Genomic DNA, 20,599 nt, shown 5'->3' on the forward strand with positions numbered 1-20,599 from the left:
GGCACGGGGGCGAGGAGGGGACCTCGGCAGGTGCAAAACAAATGACGCCCCATAACCCCCACCAAAGGTGGGAGCTCCTTCTCTGGTTAGGGAGGAGGAGAATGCGACTACCAATTCCTGGCTCCTGGTCAAATCCCTCCCAGCATAAATCACACGATTAGATATCCTTACGATTTCAGAGCTGCCAATATTCTGGGACCATTTCAGCCTGAAAAATAAAAATGACACCAGGTGACAGCAGGGTAGCACATGGCTCAGATCCAATTCATTTTCCACTTTGCAGGTCCAGGGAATCAAAGTTGAAGGGAAGACTTAGAGGCTGGGCTGGCCACTGGGGCTGGCTGAAGGGGCCAGGGGGAATGTGGTGAAGAATGAAGCCATTGTGATCCCCTTTCCTCTCCTCCTGGAGCTGCCACACTGGTGACTCTTCAGGGATCACTGCCCCTGTGGCATGGTCACTCTCATGCTGCTGGCCCTGATTGTCAAATCAGCCACAGGCTCGTGGCATTTGGTGGTGCTCTGGGTGCTAATGGAGTCTCCTACTAAAGGGATGGCGTAGGAGGGAGAACTCTGTGGTAGGAACAGGTGAATGTGTGTTATTGACATAGTTTACAATTCAAAGTGCTCTTCAGTGTCAGGAAAACATTTTCTCCCATTAAACAAACAATCTGCCAGACAGTTTCAGGCTCTGTCACTCCCTGTCAGTCTCCCCAGCAGCAGTTTGGCAGGTTCTGGCACACTCCCTCCACTTTGATCTTGCAAAAAGAAGCCTAGCACTGAAGCAGGGGAGGTGGCCATCCCTGTTCTGTGACAAGCCTTCACTCACTGTGGTCAGCAGGAAGTCAGAAGGATTCTCCACCAAAAGGCCTGGATTTGTGGAGCAATATCTGGCCCATGGCAGAGCCACATGAGCGAGCCCAGGGAAGAAGTACACAAAGAGAAAAGGGCTGGTTACCATTATATGATGTCCCTCGCTGTACCCCAAGGCTGATGAGGCTTCAGCAACAGGAGCACAGGTCTTAATCCCAGCTCTGGCACTTCCTCCCTACATGACCCCATGCTGCTGCCTGTGTTTCCATGCCCTGTCTCTGCAGACCGTTCAGGGCAAGTGCTGGCACACACTGATGTTTGCCCAAGGCCTGACGAGGCAGAGCCTCACTGCCTCCAGGCAATACCTGAGCTGGGGGCCAGGCAGGGCAGCAGATGGGGTGGGTATGCTCTGAGGGGACACCCAGCAAGGCTTGTCCTCTGCAAAGGGATGTTGACGCAGCAAATGAAGTGGTTTTTCTGCAAGGACACAGCATCCTTTCAAAAAGTAGCAAATGCTTTTTGCAAGTTATTCAGTTACAGGTTCCAAACTCCCAAACTACACAAATCTCCTGAGAAAATGCAAGTCAGTCAGAGAGGAATCTTGGAGCCACTTCAAACGTTTTGCCAATAATTCATGCAATGAGATTAAAAAAGCCATTTCTTCCTTTGCCAAGTACACAGAGAGCAGAGTGTTCTCTATTGTGTAGGAACATCACAGCATGTAGCATTTGACAAGGAAAGGTCACTGGGGAGGGGCCACAACTCCTTTTTTAAGAGGTTGCTACCGGTGTCCTTTGGAAAAACTGGTTTTACTCTGTAGCAAAGGCCATAATTGAACTCCCAGCTAACTGGGCTGAAATACCTGCCTGAGGTTTCATTTAAAGATACTCTGTTGGAGGGTTTTCTGCTTTTTATCCGCTCTGGGCCCAATTGTTTAGTAAGTAAATCAGCATGGATCTATCATGTCTGAGTACTCCACTCCTCTGCTCCACGTTGCAGCGCAGGAAAAATACCAAGAAGCAGAGATGAGCTGAGAGCAGAGGGTCGGGTTCAAAGGAGTCTCAGGGCATAATGTGCCTGATTTCCCCACATTTCAAGGGCCATATAGCATCTTTTACAAGAGAGTAAGAAAACTACTGGGATCTAGCCCTTTGTCTGATGCAGTAGTTCAAGGAAAGAGAAAAACAGGAATCACAAGAAAATGGCCCCAAATCTAGTGACGCTTCCTAACCTACTTTTTCTCTTGCACTGACAGGTGGATGAGGAGCAATTCCAGCCATGGTAGTGAAGACTAGATGATCTATCACTTCCCTCATTCTCTAACACAACAGTTGTGGCCCCACAAAAATCCAGCCACAGCAAACAGAGAGGCTGCTACAAGATGCAACAGGAAGGACTTCTCTGGAAAACCTCTGAAAACAGTTTGCCAAATCTAGTATCAAGATATAGGATGGAATAAGAGACTTCAAAATACCGCAGGAAATTTTTGGCAAAAAGCCACCGTGGTGTGAGCACAGCTCCTGAGACAACACAACAGAAACATAGAAAAATCCCCTCCCACTGTAATAAAATTGGAGCCATTTCATCATGACCGATTTCATTGTGTCATTATCAATTTATCCCATGTAAAGTGAGAGATGACCCTCAGCCCACAGGGAATTTAGAAAACGCTACAGGAGTGTGAGGAGCATATCAGGGGGCTCAGAAAATACCACCAGAATCTGTTTGCAGAAATCCTCCGACAATCTCAGACACAGACCATCCTCGCAGTGAGACACAATAGCAGGACAAAGCCAGGCAGCAGGGCTATTAGAGAATCTGTGGAAGTAAGAATGCAGGAAATACCAGGCTGTCCAGCCAGTGGTCTGTCTAAGCCCATAACCTGTCTCCAACAGTGACTGTAATTCAGAAAAAACCCCACACTCTGCAAGAGGTAATTATATAACAAGGTACAAGTAACAAGATTTTCATGCAACTTCCTCCCAAGCACTGGCGGTTTCCAGCCAGCTCCCCCACTGAGCAAATCCCATCCCAGAGCTAACTGTACCTTTATAATTCAGGATTTCCTCATGATCTGCCTGAAACAGCCCATCTCTTTCTCTATCTTTCCAAGATCACGGCCTCATCAAATCATTGTGCTGCAGTTTCATCACTAACAGTGCACTGGGCTGAAATAAAAAACAAAAAAGTATTTTTTCTACCAGTGGTGAGTTACTGCTAATTCAATTTCAGTGGCTGCCAATCACTGATTTCTAGAGAGGGCCATGAAAAGCTACTTGTTTTGCTACCAAGCAGACACAAGGCATTCTGGTAGTTGTTAAAGAGTTTCTAAGAAATGGCAGGAGAATTAGAAAACCCTATAGCAATAGCAGGATGACTTCCATTTGTGTGTGTCTGTGGAGGGACAGCCTGGTGACTCCAGTTGACAGTATGACCCCCAGGCATGTAGGGAAGGCCTGTTTGCTTCATAGCTGCAAACACAAAGGGTGGAATTTGTTCTCACTTGTAAACCTAATGAGCTGGGCTAATGCAGAGGTGTCAGTAAATCCCATCAGCTTCTCTGATAGTTACAAGAGCCACTTCTTCACCTGAATCAGTGCAGCTTGCACAAGTCCTGCAAACAGATGTTGGCATTTGCACCCTGCCCACTGCAGCTCACATCATTTCATTGCAGGGCATCGTGGAAATCCCCACTGGAAACACTCATGATTATATTGTGGGTGGTGACTGAGATTCCTGGGAGACAGAAAACAGATCCTCCACTAAAAATTATCATTTTCACTTTCGTAAGGAACTTTTTAAAGATGCTTTGCAGTGAAAGAAGACATTACAGGATCATTCATAAAATCTGTAATGTGATGTCCAATTTCTAAAGGTACATGGTGGCAAAGTCTACCATGAAGCCAATGAAATGTTAATATTCATGGCATGTACTTGTCACTGCTGGCCAGCAAGTTCCAAAGGTAAAACACACCAAGAATTCCAGAATTTTGCTTCATGGCAAAATTTAAAAATGCTCCAACAGTGCATTGGGACATGCTACAAAATGGCAAGGATCAGATCTAGTTTAGGAATTATGAAGTGGAGAGCAGATGAGAAAAGCCCATAGACATACAAAAAGTCTATTTTTTTTTTTTTTGTATCAGTTGATTACAGCCTGGTGGCTCCGGCAGGTTGTGGGACCTGCAGTGCACAAAGGGAAGGACTTGCAGGACTCTTGGAAGATACCATTTATTATTCATCTGGAAACACAGTTAACGCCAGTGGGATTTGGTCTCCCTCATAAATGTGAACAATTTTTACTTAGAGCAGTCAAGTGGCCAAGGGCTCCTTCAGCCTGTGGGACTACAGAGTACAGTTTTAAGCAGTTTTATTAACTTTAGTTTAAATCACTTCCAGTACTGATCCCCCTAAAGATCAAAGCTGCTCCATCATTTATACCTGGCAGGCAGTAAAATCCTTACGTAAATCTGTAAGTCCCCTTGTTAAGTTTAACATTCATCACTTAACACCACTTAGCAGCCAACCAGGGAAGAGTGTGCCTGCCAGGCCCAGCCAGTCCCATCTGCCTCTTTGCAGCAAGGATCCAAGGCTACAGAAAAGGAGTCAAAGGCTTTGTCCGATATCTGCTCCTGCAAAAGACACAGATGGGAGATGGCCCTTGGAGAGTGCATCTCTGCTCCCCGTTTCATCTGGGCCCCCACAGTGGCTATGTCTGAATTCCTTGAGTTACTAGGAAATCTCAGAGAGCTACAGAAAACATTTTGTGCCTAATGATGCCTTCTTGGACCACAGTGTCATCAGACACTACCACATCCTGCTAATGAGCTTCTCTCTGTGCAGTGTGGAGCTGCACTGAACTGAACTCTCCCCATAGGACGGCACGGCGTGAACTGGCAGATTAAACTTTCCACTGGACCAGGGACAGTTGCAAGGCACTGGGATGGCATCCAACTTCAGCTAAGTGGAATAGGGATTGAGAACATGAATTTATAACCAGCAACCATCAATGAGGCGTAGGGAGCCATGTGTACAGCATACACTTGGGGAAGAAGACTGGGGACTAGGGAAGAGTTGATTTCACCTAATGTAGGGCAGACAGGACATGAAAGGCCATATCCATCCACTAGAAAAGACTGTAGGAAAACACAACACAGAGGCAAGACCATCATGACTTAAAAAAAAAAAGGACAGAAAATAGGTATGTCTGACTAATATTTGAAAGCAATGCCTCCCCACCTTGGATTTAGAAAATACATCCTGTTAAGCCAAGGATGTTCAGAAGGAGATCCAGCAGCCATAGGAAGGGGCTGTAGTAGCAATAAGGTAAATGGTCCATCTCTAAGAGATGACAAGTCTGGAATGCAAACTGTGAGAGGGAGCTATGAAAGACAATGATCTTTAGAGAGTGTAATAGCAGGAACTACACAAAATAACAAGAGAAAAACTATGAGATGGAGAGATGCATGTCATCCAGAAGAAAACTGCAGCTACCTCATGCAACAGTTTCCATTCCGCTTGGACTGGTATAAGTGCAGAGTCTCTGCTGTGAGATGTGCTAAGGCATCTTTTTGGGAAACACTTTTTCTTGAAGTTTCCTCTTCTTTTTATGTCTCACTTTCCTCTTCCTTCCTCTCTCCCACTCCCTGCCTCCCTCCAGGCAGAGATATGTTTCTCTCAGCTGCTTCTGCGCCTGTGACTTTACTGCATGGGGGAAGTCAGTCCGGAAGGTCACCTCTTTCATCAAGTATTCTATTTGCATCCAAAATTGTATGTACATGAAAAATGTGGTCGTGTGTTGCACCTAGCTGCAGACGCAGATGAAATTCTGTGGAAAGCCTGATGCACACTAACCTTTGCAGATGGTGCAGCTATTGCTGAAAAATGGATTGCTTAATAAAGCATATCATCCGACATATTTGCTGCTTGGCTAGCCAAATAGAAGTTGTTTTTTGCACAAATTTCCTTGTCAAATTTGTCAATGTTCATGTCATTTTTGCTTTAGGTCACAGAGCAAGGTGCAAATTCTTGGCATCTTTACTAGTTGCAAGCCAATTTTGGCTATTTCTAACAATGAAGTGAATTTCTCTGAGGATGAGACACTCGCTTTATGGGGAGGAAAGGAAAACAGCAGGAAGTGGGAAATTTTTTTTCTGGGATTTTTTGTTGTTTCTCTCTCTTTTCTTTTTTCTCTTTCCTTCTGAGGCATAATGCTTGCATTCATTTATGGACCTTGTTAATTCATAGCAGAAAGTGGCCTTTTAGCCTGTTAAATCATTTATTTTGCTTGACTATTTAGTGCATGACACACAGAGATTTTTTGCACTGGTGTACAGAAAATGTATCCCTTTGTGCAGGAAAACTCGCAAGAGAAAAAAAAAATTCATTCCTTTGGCATTCTCTGATGTGGAAGCCAGGGGATTCTCCCCTTCCAACTGTCTGCGAGAAGAGTAAGGTTTTTAAGCCTCACAACCTCTTAGACTAAAAGCAACATAATGTATCTGTGTTGTTTGTTCTTCTACCTGCCCTACATCCTTTGGCTCTGCCTACAAACACATCCTGTTCCCTGCTCAGAAGCAGAGTTTTCAAGCCTATTCCCTCCTTCCTGGGTTTCAGACTCTTTTGCCACATGGTGCCTTCCCAGACATAGTCATCACAAGCTGCTCCACTCAGAAACAAAAGTGAAGATTGTCATTTCCATGTTTGCTATGATAGCAACTTCAGCAGGGGCAGCTTTTAAAAATGCACTGCAGTACCACGAGGAAACAGCACCAGCCTCAGGCACTGGGGCACAGTTCATCAGGAGTGCCACAGGGAACATGGGCATGAAAGCAAATATGGTGCATGTGTGGAAGAGCTGGAGCCCCATTCAAGCCCTTCCTGCACACCAAGTCAGGTCACAGGGAAGAGGGAACTTCTGGGCCTTGGATATTCTTCAGAAGGCCAGACTCTACTCCTGCAGTGGTGCTGCATGCAGTGTTGGCAGCATCCACTTTGGGGTACAGAGCTCCACATCCAGCCATCCACCTCAATATACCACAGTTTATCCAGCCCTCTACAAGGAGGGCTGCAATTTTGATGTCATGTCTGCTATTTAGTTTGCATTTCTGTTTTTGTTCAGTAACTCATTGGATACGGTGTTTTCCATTTATTGGTAACAGATGCATTCCTCTCTGTGCTGTGCTATACTCCTGCAGCAATTACCTTTCTCTTCAGAGGACTCATTTCTCCCTTTATTCCCACCCTGCATAAAGTCCTTTATCAAGCATACCTTTTCCAAAGACGCACCATTTGCCAAGTGATCTATTCCCATAAAAAGAGGACTTTGTTGCAGGACGTAGGCATTTGACATAATCGCATTTGCCTCCCAAATAAGATGCCCCTTCAGAAAGAACATTCTTCTGCAAGGAACATTTTGTTTGCAAGGTTTATTTTGTTAGCAGGTGTATTCCCACTAGTAACTTTTCCACTGCACCATTTTTTTTTAAAGGTCTTGTTTGGTAGCCAGATAGCCGAGACTGCCTGTGATAAAGCCAGCACAAGTGATTAATAGCAAAGTCTCTGCCATTTTATTATTAATAGCAGTGTGTTGACTCAATTAAATCCAGCCTGCTTTTTTTGGCAGGCCTTCGCAATTATACATATCATTATGGGCTGCAGCCCAAATGCATCCTGGGAGTAGACCAGAACTCCACATTAACTTTTTCTGGCTCTCTCTTTGCAGGTTGGCTACTGTAACATGGGCTATAACCAATCCAGGCTGCTTCAGAGATGGCAGAATAGAGGAAGAAGGACAAATGGTGGAGGTGAGGATCACACCTAGAAAGGGCACACTCCCCTACAGCCATAAACAGCCTGGCAAGGATGTTCTGTATCCACCTCTCCACAATGAACCCCATAAACACAATGTAATCTGTCTGGACAGTACCTGTTACCAGCAGGGCTGATTTTCCAGCACACTGAGGGGTGTGTTCGGTAATCCCTTCCAAAACAGACTTGCAAGCAGCTTGGTCTGGCTTGAAAAGGCACTGAACTGAGGTTCAACCCATTATTTTGAGAAAGGCTCCAGCAGATTGTGTTTCCTGGTGGTGAGAGTCTGATCTCCTGGTAAAGCTGGAATACCTAAACTCAAAGTACCCCAAAGCACGCAGTAAGCATACTCTTGTGCTGATTATACTTGCTGCTGCCTTTTGAAAATTCCCAGCTAGACTGTTGGGAGGAAAGCCAGTCATGGGCCAAAGGCATAAGACTAGGACCAAGTTAAATTTTCAGCACTGATAATGGACTCCATGTATGATTCCAAGTGATTCTATTTATACAGAGTGGTGGGGCATTTTCTGTAGCCTTTAAACTCGAGAGATCCATGGGTTATCCAGATCACTTTTTATTTGTGGGCATCAAGCTTGAGTGCCTAAATGGTTGACAGAGATGAATGGACAAGGGTAGGTTGCTTTACCTTGAGTTTTGAAGAAAGGCAGAGTCTGGAGACTCTAAACAGCTGGTGAAATGAAGCCTCATGGTTTTCTCACAGCCTTTTGAGAGAGCCCATCTGTAAATCAATGTTCTTTTAATCATGGGAGAAAGCTCCTTTTGGACCTGAATCTCATCAGATTTGCACATAAAGTACGTAGCACAAAGAGAGTTTGATCTGAGTTTAGGCCTTGCCATCACTCAGATAGCAAATCACAGACATGAAGTGCTGGAGGAACAGCCAGGTCTGGCCTCTTCCAAAAGCAGCAGATGTCAATCAGAAGCACTGACCCATCACTGTCCTTTGCAGACTGGGTGGGCTTTATCTTCCTGCAACCTGCTAATTAGAACAGGCAACGGCAGTGATAGCCTCTAGCATGCATATATCTCTCACTATCACTGCTGGATTTTTCATCCCAAGCCCACTGCTCTTTGCAGCTGTCGATCTGGATTCTTCTCTCCAGTGAAGCCTGGAAATGTCCCACCTTCCTGTAGGCACTGAGGACACCACCCTTCATGCTGCAGTATTAGAGGAGATCCCAACAAACCACAGATGAAGCCCCACAAAAACAACTAGGTCCTGTTTCCCCATTAGTTCAACACAGTGAACTTTCCAGCTGAAGGCTCTTTTCAGCTTGTGCTACTTCATCTTTCAGAAGCCCATTAAGATAGGAGGGCACACTATGCTTTCCATCCCAGCTTGGCCTGTCTCCATCGCTGTCATCCATCTGGTTTATTTGCTGGCATCAGACAATCCACAGCTGTGGGGCTCTTGCTAAGCAGGGTGGAAGAGTTTAAGCGCTTGGCCTATATAATCTCCTCCCAGTGCCTACAATGCCTTTCTGGAAATAACTCTGATGCTGGACAAGGGAGTGCAGAGGATCTCTGCTGTCTATATTCCCCTGTACAACTCCCAGCAGTGTAGAGAGGACTTTGTACCCAGCTCTAGTGAGTGATGGAGCTGTAGCTGCAGAGTGGCACTGCAGCACTGAGTATGGGTGACAGACCACACATGTCCCCACACATCTACAGATCTAACAGATCCTCAAGGAAAGTTTCCCTCCCCACTCTGTGCAGATGCTTAGCTCTAGAAGCTGTCCCAAACAAGGAACTATCCAGCTGGCACCCACAACTGAGTTTTCCTTTGTGAAGGGGGGTATGTATTGCTATTTCTACAGATCCAAGGGGATGATGGAGATATTTGAGGTTTTTGTACAAACTTAATTTCTTCTCAGACAAAAGAGGCTACAAATCCATGGCTGTGGTTTACAGGAGTCTCTCCTAGCAGAATGCCTGCTTGGCCTATGCCAACAAGTGTAAGACAGATAAACACAATTCTGGATTATGGTCTTCAGAAATCTGCTTTAAAATTCATGGACTAGGTGGACACCACAGCCACATCCACAAACTGACAGCACAATGTCCCCTTCTTTAAAAATATGTTAAGAATCTAAGACATTTGTTCTCTTGTTGTTTCAATGGGAATCTCATTTTGACTTTTAGATAGCACAAAGGAGGGCTACAAAGATGGTGAAGAGTCTAGAGGTGAAGCCATATGAGGAGCAGCTGAGGTCACTTGGTCTGCTCAGCCTGGAAAGAGGAGACTGAGGGGAGACTTCACTGCAGTTACAACTTTCTTATGAGGGGAAGAGAGGGGCAGGCACTGATCTCTTCTCTGTGGTGATCAGAGACAGGACTGAGGGAATGGCCTGAAGTTGTGTCAGGGAAGGTTTAGGTTGGATATTAGAAAAAATTTCTTCACCCAGAAGGTGGTCAGGCACTGGAACAGACTCTCCAGGGAAGTGGTGACAGCATCAGCCTGACAGAGTTCAAGAAGTGTTTGGACAATGCTCTTGGGCACATGGTGTGACTTTTGGGATGTCCTGTGCAAGGCCAGGAGCTGGACTTTTATAATCCTTGTGATTCCCATTCAACTCAGGATGTTCTATTATTCTATGGTATATGGAACGGACCATCTTATGAAGCTGGACAGAGGAAAGTGACTTTTTGGCAGGATATTAGAAGCAATATTCAATTCCCTTCCAAGCACGAATGCTTTCCCTATTGCCTTGTAAACCAGATGCAGATTAGACCCACTTCTCAAACATGACAGAATGGGACTCAAGCATTATTCTAGAGAACCCAGCCACAGTTTAGCACAACAAAGTGTCATTATCTAGAACAACATCACATATCCTGTTCTAGAAATGGGATTACTGACTTCCAGTGTGATGTCAGCACTTCAAGGCCTTTTTATTTTTAAGGGCAGTTCCAGATATTTAGAGAGGCCAAATCGCAAGCCCACTGGTAACAAACCAGTGTTATTACCTCAGTAAGTCTGCTTTCCTCTGAGATTTTCCTTAAAGCCAGGATGAGTGACCACCTCAGAGGAGAGGGCAACCTCCTCTCCTGAGAGAGGAGATGATCAGACATTTGCAAAGGCTGTGGCTGTCGCCTCAGGACCAGTTAGTGGCAACTGAGCTGTTTTTGCTCCTCTGCTATCAGTTACGGCAGGAGATTCCTTGCCTTGTGGCTGAGACTGCATTGTACCAATGACTCCCAGAACATAACTAAACCATGTAAAATGTCATCCTGTATTTGCCATTAATAAGCTTTCAATTAATAACACAAATTTCCAAGAATACCCCAAGCTTGAAACTGCGCTGTGCTGCCTAGCAGAGCCAATCAGGACACTCTCAGAGCCAAGCCATAATAAAGCAATTTTGTTTTTCAGGAAAGATCACTCCTTGCTGCTGCAGTTGGAAAACCTCAGCTCATGCACATATACAGACCATACTACCGCCCCCCCATATATGAAAAATCATCCTGTTATTTAGCGGATTGCAGGAAAGCTCTCAAACTGAGGTGCAAAGCTTTCATTTTCAAATATCACAAGACCTGATTCTGTTTACTTGCTGATAAGTTACTCTCTGATGTACATGGGATTCATCAGTTGTACTGAAAGGCAAACAAGAACTGGAGCTGTGTTTCGGAGGGCCAATGCATCCAAAATCACAGGTATTAATGTGATGCCAGCTGACACCAGGTTTTCCACTACATGTGCAGTTTTTCAACAATCATTGTGTACACATGAGCTTTTTCCTGTTGTAAGCACACATACACAGGAAGCCATGGGAAGGTTTAGGCTTGTATTAGACATACATCAACCCTTCTGAAGGCAGGTTTAAAAAGCCTGACACAACCTGGCACTGCACATGCCCCTCACACACATAAAGGCATTGGCACCCAGGCCCTGCACCCTCTGCTACCTGCACAGCTCACCCACCTGAAAAAAAATACTTCTCTTTCTGGTATGCAAAGCCACTCAGCACCCCCAAGGGCACTCTCTTTCTGCATCATTCATGCAATTCCTTCCCTGTATCTACAGCCATGTACAATCTCATGCTGTCTGTACACATCTATGTCCACAACATACCCTGTTGATACGCAGGCATGCAGACAGACAAGCTCTCTCTCTGTCTCTCTCTCTCTCTCACACACACACACCTCTCCCACCCCCAGGAGGAACTCCAGGTATTGAGAGGTAATCCTCCCTGCTCACAGAGCCTGGTGAATGGAATAATTAATTTTCTGATGAGCATGAATATCACGCAAAGGCAGCCACACGGATATGGTGGAATGCTTCCAGCCAATATCCATGCAATCCGGATATTTGGATTCACCCATCCTCAGCCTCTGCTCTCAGCAGTGCTGACGGCAGCAAAGCTGATCTTGCTGTGCTGATTGGGAAGGCCTCGTGGATCTGGCTGGCTGGCCTGGGTAGTAGAAGACAGCTGAACTGTCATGCATAGCCTGCTCGTCCTCACCACTAAAGACAGGGAGACCTTGCCAGCTCCCATTCCTTAACTACTGCTCCCACAGAAAGCTGGCACCAACTGCCCACCAACACCCACTCCCTCTCTGGTCTCTGGGGCAAGGGAGAGATTTGCACAAGCAGCATCAGTCTGCTTAGACCTGACAGTTCTCCCCAGTGGTGAATTAAGGGCAAGTCCCTGATGCAAGGACACTAATTCTCCAGACCAAACTTCTTTCACTCCTAATCTCCACTCATCCTTAAGTCAACTTGTTCTCTATTTTAGGATTAAAAATGCTTGCAGAGAGCAACTGCAGACACTAATTCGAGGTAACAGAGAAGATGGGAGCTTAAAGAAGTACTGGGGATGCTAGGCAGAACAGTATTCTTAGACAGTGATTCAAACTGCACCCAAACCCAGAGGATTCCCAATTACAGAGCTGTGATACTCTTAGAAAGTAAGATATACAGCTATTTGCTTCTGTGCAAATGTTCAGCCAATGTTGTTTTGCCATAATTGACCAGTCTAGACAAATAGAAATAACGAGTTTACCATGCTGGACATCTGAGTCCCATTCCCAGCTCTGTCTTCAGCTTTGCACGTGTTCAGGGACAAGTTGCCTCTGTTCCACAGCTGTAAGATTAACACTGAAATACTTGACTTGACTGTTTTGCCAGTAAGCTCAGATCACAAGCTCATCAAGAACTGTGGTCAAGAGAGAGATCGAGACAGTACAAGTAGCCATATAAATGAAAGGATCCCTTGCTGCAGTAGCAAAAGTACAAGTACGTGTGGCCAGAGACTTGAAGGCGTGGTTTTTTGCCCATTGCATGTGTATCTATGCTCCTTGCATGGTGCCACACATATCACATCAGCAGTCTCTGCACATATCCCACCTCTTAAGTGTTTTTATCTTGGAATTCCCATCAGGGAAGAAAATATCTGGCACAACTCTTTCTACAAGACTTGAGGCCAGGAACTAAACTGTATAGTCTTAAATGGGAATTTGCTAAGGATTTTTACAAGAGTTCAAGTCTGAGCTAAACTTCAATGTGATTAAATCAACTTTCTGTTTTGTAGGCTTGGGTTCTATCAGCCTTGTGGCTCTGATCCTTCCCAGTACACTTGGTTGTTTGAATTTTTTCATCCACAGACATGATGCTTAGAAATAGTGCTGGGAACTGGCAAGTCTTACACTTCTTTGTATGTATGAGAAATCTTCTAATCTTCTCCTATCTTTCTCTAAGAGGAGCTAGGAGAAGAACCTAGGGGAATTATCATACTGTAAAATTGAGGCTTACAAGTAAAAGCAGAGTCATAGAATGAAAAGCTAAAGGTCCTTAGTCATGCTGAACTTGCTTTTTCAGCTCCTGGGGTTGTTGCCCATCCACAAGAGCTCAGTATGTCGCTATTTATATTTGCTAATAGGTCCCACAAAAGAGAGAAAGGATTGTTGTGTAAGTCATTGCCCAGTCCAGAATACATTGGGAAATTCCCACGGATATATACAATACAGAAGCAAACAAAGACATCCAAATATCTGCCTAGTAAAAGATACATCTAGCTTTTCAAAGGGTGACATACCAAAGCGATGAGGAATTAGTCAAAACCCTGGATTAGATATGGGTTCAAACTCCACTCTCCTCATGCTAACACAATTTCCCAGCTTTGCACGGACGGGCTGAGGCTGCCCCTCCCAAGACACTGGGATTAAAAACAAAACAAACACAAAAAAACCCAAGCAAGCAAAAAAGTGAAAAAACAAACAAACAAATACACACACACCCCCCAAACCCCACAAAACAAAACAAAACAAAAAAGAAATAAAAACCCCACCAATTAAACAAACCCCACACAGGTGGAGTTTTCAAGCATACCAAGAGGGCTTAGGAGTGCAAGTCAGTCAGATGCACGCTTCTAAGTCCCTCCACTGTTTTGGAAGACTTCCAGCCTTAGGAGCAAAATAAAAGGCAGGGGATATATATGGCTGCTAGGCTAATGAAGCTTAATTTTATCCAGCTCCTATTTATTCTTTGGTTTCGCTTCAGAGCATTGATTTCACATTCCTGCACCTTTTAGATATGCATGTATATTTCATAAATAGGCAAATGTATATACACAGACCTGAGCATGGGAGTATGTTTATACATGTAAAGCAACTGGGTATTTACAAGCTGTTTCTAAGGTTATAATATCCATTGCTATTATGAACTGCTTCATTAACCTGTCAATCAGATTGCTTTCTCCCTTTCAGCCCTCTCCCGTGTTACTCTGTGTGTTGGAAGTGAAGCATGTGTGTTTGTGTCAAGTGTATTATTTCAGACAGTACAGACACACAGACACACATGGACGCACGCCCAGAAATTAATATGATTTCATTGCTGCCTCCCCAGGAGCCTGGCTCTGGCCTACCCTCTGGACTTCACTAGCCATGGAGAAGCCTCATGCAGTCATTTATCACCCAGCCCCTGGCCAGTGGCACCGGGGTCCTGGCATTGCATCCCCAGGCAGCCTGGCTGCCGTGCAGGAGGAGGGGCATGTCTGCAGCGTGGTTGCAGTTTGGAAGCACTGCTGATGGACTAGTCCCCAATAAACCCCCCAAAAGTGCTGATGTGCTGAAAGCAGCTGACACTGATGGATCTGCTCTCATCTTGCCTTTCAGTCGGCTGCAAGAGAGAAGAGAGAGAGGAAGAGAAACAAAGGCAGAGATTAACTCTTTTGTCACAGAGCTCTGCAGTTTTACAAGGCAAGATAAAGCTGCTGTCCAGGTTGGGTGCAGATGGGACCAGCTCAGCACAGTCTGTCTGATTCTCTATGGACTCCAATAGGGGGGGAAAACAGCCTGAACTGCACAATGATTTACTGACAGGGCCCGTGCTGCCTAACTGAGCCTTCTAACTTTCCTTGCAGTTGCAACCACAGCCAGGGAGACCACCAGGGATGCCTGGACATGGTCCTGGGCAACTGGCTCTGGGTGGCCCTGCCTGAGCAGGGGGCCCGGACAAGATGACTTCCAGAGCTCCCTTCCCACCTCAGCCTTTCTGTAATTCTGTGATTCTCCCAGACCTGCACACCAGCCATTAAACCAACACTGCTTGCACCAACACTGCTTTCAGAGCCACACAGCAGCATCAAATCCACCGGGTGCAGATCCCTGAGGTGTGACACAAGCTGCTCAGCCAGCAAGGCATACTCCTCTGGATATAAGCTCAATAAACACAGATATCCAGGGGCATTAATAAATTCCTGTGCCTGAAATCACGGGATGGATTTGTTTATCTGTGGTGCCAGGCATCAGAATCCCCAGATCAAGTCCCATACTGCCACTTGTGATACTCCTCACTAGAACCAGTCAGAATGTTTTAATACTATTTCATTTAATCAAACCTAGTTTTACCAAAACTGAGCTGTCTGGGGAGTTGGGTACATTTGGCTCCAGTTTTTCTTGAGAATACATTGGTTCCAAGGGGTTCAGATACAAAGCCCCAGTCTGCATTTTTATGTCATTCAGCTGCTCAAAAAGAATTTGGAAGGTTTCCTTCTTCTCTCACTGTGCTAGAAATTTTAGCAGCTCCCAAAGAGCAGGTCTTCAAGCTTGAGATCTCATCTCTGAAGGACTAGCAATGTATCCACATGGATGTGTCCCCCCACAGTCACATACAGAGTTCAATGCAAATATCATCAGAGATTCACCCATCTCTTTCAATGGCTTTGCACACTCATATATAACACTGACAACATCACAGGCACAGCAGGACCCCAAATTCTCACATGCCCAGCTGTAGGGCCAAATGTCCTCAGAAAGGCAGACTATGCTACATTAAGCCTAAACACACAAGGAGATACATGTAATAATACCACTAACAAGAGAGTAACGACAATAATACTAATGATAATTCTTACTAATAAAAATGTTAACAACATTCTTGTTCCTATGGAAAATCTCATTTCATTTGTAACCTTGATTTTCCTTGATTTGAAGAGAGGAGGTGGGATACTTTTCTAGTTAATTCTAAAAAAAAAAATTAATCCTAAACCCATATTGAATACTTGATTATTTTCCAGTTTCAACAGAAACTTCTAAATAGCATATTTCAAAAACAAAGTTCAGATTTTTAATTAAGAAAAAGAGAGACACCTTGTCATGGGAAAGCCATTTTCCCATTGGGAAACACTGCTGAGCTCTAGCTCTGCACAGCACTAATTCTTGCCTGGAGTTTTCAAGCCTGGTTTACCATGCACTTGTGTGGCACAGTTCACAAGTATTCCCAGCAACTTCAGGCAAACCATTCACCAGGTGAAGTACAAATTAGCAGGAATAAAGGCAGGAGCCAGCCCCAGCTGAATGTTAGGGTTGTTCCAGGGCTTCTGTCAAGACTGGGGTCTTCTAGAGCTGAGCTCTATGCAGCTTTACAAACACACAGAAAGAGCTTGTCAGATCTGCAATCCACCATCATAAAGCATATCAGTAAAGACAAGTACATTACACTTGGACATGGACACACTCCGAAACACAGACACATCACCACAGCAAAAACTCCTGCTCTCACATACACTCTGCTGAACATGCAATCCTTCCTGAAATACAAACAAGATCTTCAAGTCAACAAACAGAAAATGTGGGGCTGGAGGAAAGTGTATTGAGATTTCTCCAGGTGTTTTTTTTGGTTTTTTTTTTTAATTTCTAGGGGGAAAAGGGTCATAAAATAAAAAAATAAAATAAAAAAATAAAGTAAAATAAAAGTAAATGAAACATATCCTGAGGAAATCTTTATGTGTTTTTTGCCACATCGTTTCAGGTTTTGTCTATTTCCCCATGTTTCCTTTTAATGAAAAATTGTAAAAGCTAAGTCAGACTCCCAGAGTCTAAAATGAGCTTGCAGAATACTGTTTCTGTCCAGAGGATGATTTAAAATGTGACCTGAAGTAGAGATCTGTTCTAAACTCTGAAAACAACTTTGAAATTTCAAAGTTTTCCACCACACACAAATAACAATAATAATGTCACCATGCCAAATGCAGACAGTCTTGGAAACAAACCCACCAAGGTATTATCGATCATCTCTTCACATGTCCTTAATAAAATCTTGGTCTAAAATCTATCCACAATATGCCATCTGCCACACACTGAGATGAAATATGGTGTGTGCTCTTGGCATCTAACACTCAGTTGAACCATTTGTGAAATCTCTGCAGAATTTCACATTCTCAGTAGCACACTTTTCTAGAGGACTGATTTTCAACTCTAATTTTATCTGTGGGCTCCTTAAAAACAGATCTGCCTCTGAAGGGCCTAAAAGACTGACTATATAGATTGTTATACAGCTGGTTTGAACTTGCCTTTCTCAGTAACTTTTACAGACTCACTTAGGAACAGCTCAGTTTCCCCAGAGACTCCTGCGGACCCTGTAACCAATATTTGGTGCTTAAGGAATAGCTACACAGACTGCCCAAACTGAGGTCATGGAGGTTTCCAGTGCCAGGGTTAGCCAGGCTGCTGTAAACACCTCTGAGCAAAACCTGTCTTCCCCTCCATCTCAGAGTGCTGACAGGTGCTGACAGGTGCTTGAGCAGGACACTTGAGCAAGCGCCTGCTTTCAAGCACCTGAGCACTGCTGGTGGGATTCCTCGTGTGCTGCAGGTCAGGCACGAGCACAGGCTGTGGAGAAGGGAAGCCCTTGGCAGCCACCTCAAAGCTGCTCCTGCCAGTGAGTGCTGCCCAGCCACCAGAGCTCTGCATCCAGGGAGTGCACACGGGCAGGAGAGGACTCAGCTTCCCAGCCCATGCACCCAGCTCAGTGCCCTCCACTCCCAGCGAGACCACAAGGACCCATTTATTCTAAGATATGAAATTTGTGTTGTTTCTTTATCGTTCTTTAATGAAACCCTGTTTATTCTAGGCTTTTAATTCTTTCCATCTATTATGTTTAGACAACTCATTAACAATCATTTGTTATCATTAGACTTCAATTTTAAGCTCCTTTTCCCAGAGGAGGCAAGGCAGTGCTTTTAAACATATTTGCATCATAAACAATTTCTGGGCCCCGTGTGCCATCTATTACCCCGGCTTTTCCTCTCTTCTTACTTGTGCTGGAAGGTGCTGAAAGAGCCTTAGCAAGATTTTGGCCAGGTCCAGGGTAATTCGTGTTTCCCCCAGGCCTGGAGCCATAGAGGGTTCTGCATTAGGTCAGCAATCCAGTGCATTAATAGCAAGCTCTTGAAATCCTAGGTCATGTAATGGTGAGCTGCTCCTTCCACTGGGATTAATGACTACATGCTGCAGCTGAATTCATTAGGGCCTGCTAAAGATAGCATGCTAGCCTGGGATAATGCAAGGGCCTCATTCTGCTCATTTATGGTTGTTCAGCTCCACTGGATTTAGTGAAGTCATTCCTGATTTGCAGCAGGGTCCCTCGTGTGCATGCTAGATAAGCACTACGTCACACTTTGCATTCACTGACAGCTCCCAGTGGGCAAAAATCTGATCCCTGTTATGTCAGCTAAATCCAGATCAACATTCACTGAGGCTGCAAGGCATCCCTTGGATATGAAGTAGCATCAGCATGCATGGAGTGTGGCCCACATGATGAAATTTGCTCTGGTAGGAGGAGGTCCCTCAAGTTGCACAGAAAGCAGGAAAACAGTTGCCATTCTCCTCATTGTTTTCTAAGTTTTGGTTGGCGCTATATTCATCATACACTGCTCATCACCAACCCTGACCAGTAAAATGCAAAAGAAAAGAGAAATCCCTAAGATGGAATATTTTTATGTATGTTTTGATCTCCAAAATCTCATTTCAAATTATGCTCAAAAAATGTTGGATGTGGCAGCCATGTCTCTTCTTTCCCTCATCCCCGTGAGCAAGCCAATGACACATCTGTTCAGAAGAAGTTTAGCTCTTATTGGTAGCATTGCTAGATCATCTCTGTCAATGCCAAGTCTTGTGCTGGTGCTAATGCATTGTCATGGTCTTGATACCCTAGAATTTGGTTTTTAAAGTTCATCTGGTGGTGCCACCCCAGGCCCAGTAACATGGCAGGAATGCATATTTTTAATCTGCTGCATTTCACAACAGCCCCTGCACGCTTGAATGGCAGTCAAAAAAAAATCTGTTGTCTAAAGACCTCACTTCTGCATAGCTCTAAGCTTGTGCTCAGCTTTAAAGACCTTGAGGACATTCACAGGCCTTTCACTTGTGCAAAAGCCCCTTCACACCACCAAGGGAAAAGGAGGTACTGCATGCAGCCAGATTTTGCTGGCTAGAGTACACCACCACACCTATTACAGCTTTCCATGTAGATGCTTGCAGCTTATAAGAGGATGGAAAAACCCCTTATTGTGATCTGTTCATAGACTTTTTACACCTCTGATGAACTCTACAGTCTGTGCCAGAGATAATGATGATCCTTGCTGCAAGACTCCACCCTGCATACTAAACAAATTCCTGCAATTTTCTATCCTTCCTGTTGTTATTCTGATCCAATTAAAGTCACTGCAGCTAAGTGAAAAGTCATGATTGGCTAATTGGATTTGGGAAGGCAGAACACCCATCAGGGGCCAGGTTTAATTTAGGTTTCCTTAAAATTTCTAAGGCCACTGGCTGGCTAGAAGAGGCAGCTACACTCTTGGTTGGCTGCAGCTTGGAGAAAAGGGATTAGCTGGTTGCTGAGCGAGCTCCCTGCTGCCTCGTGTCCACAGAGCTTTCAAATTACAGTGCTTGCATCAGAGTCTTTTTTTTTTCAAATCCACCTCCTGCAAAGGTCCTTTATATATGTCTCCCATGCCCCTCCTAAGTCTCTTGTCCCCAGTCTCATCCTGCACCAGTTGCTATCTCTCATGATTACTCCACACATCAGTGCAGTCCCCTCCCCCAAAAATGTGCTTCCCATGGTCTTGAGAGGTACATCTGTGCAAGTCATGTACATGACTGGACCTGCACCCTGGATGTGGGGTGGGACTTAAACTCCTCTGAAGTCAAGTGGGAGTTTTACCAGTAAGGCTGAAGAGGTTCAACACATGGAGAGCTCTGAACACTCCTCCAAACACCAAGTGGCCAACTCCTTCCAGCTGTCCTGGATGCAGACCCCCAGGGTACCAATCACACCGTGAGATGAATACAATAAAATATCCATCTTTGTGAGCACTTAAAAGTGACCAGAAGCCTATCTGTGATATTTCCAACATAAGCCATAAGGAAATGGTGTGCCATATCTGCTAAAACTAGATGTTTCACTGAAATTCATTACAATAATTAATCATAACATAGATTCTGAGTGTCTTCTGAATTTTAAGCTTCTAATAAATTATTAGGCTATTTATTCTGATTTAAATGCTCACCTTGGACACAGAAACAATGAAGAGATAACAAACTGAATGGGTGACTGATATTGTCATATGCTTACCTGGTTCTAAAAGCTTCAGAAACTTCATGAAACATATTATAAAAATAAGAGTTACTAACACTACCACCGAAATGCACAATAAGCCACTTCCATAAGACCAAT

The sequence above is a fragment of the Lichenostomus cassidix genome, chromosome 6, assembly GCF_008360975.1.
Source record: "Lichenostomus cassidix isolate B80296 chromosome 6, HeHo_3.0, whole genome shotgun sequence".
Taxonomy (NCBI): domain Eukaryota; kingdom Metazoa; phylum Chordata; class Aves; order Passeriformes; family Meliphagidae; genus Lichenostomus; species Lichenostomus cassidix.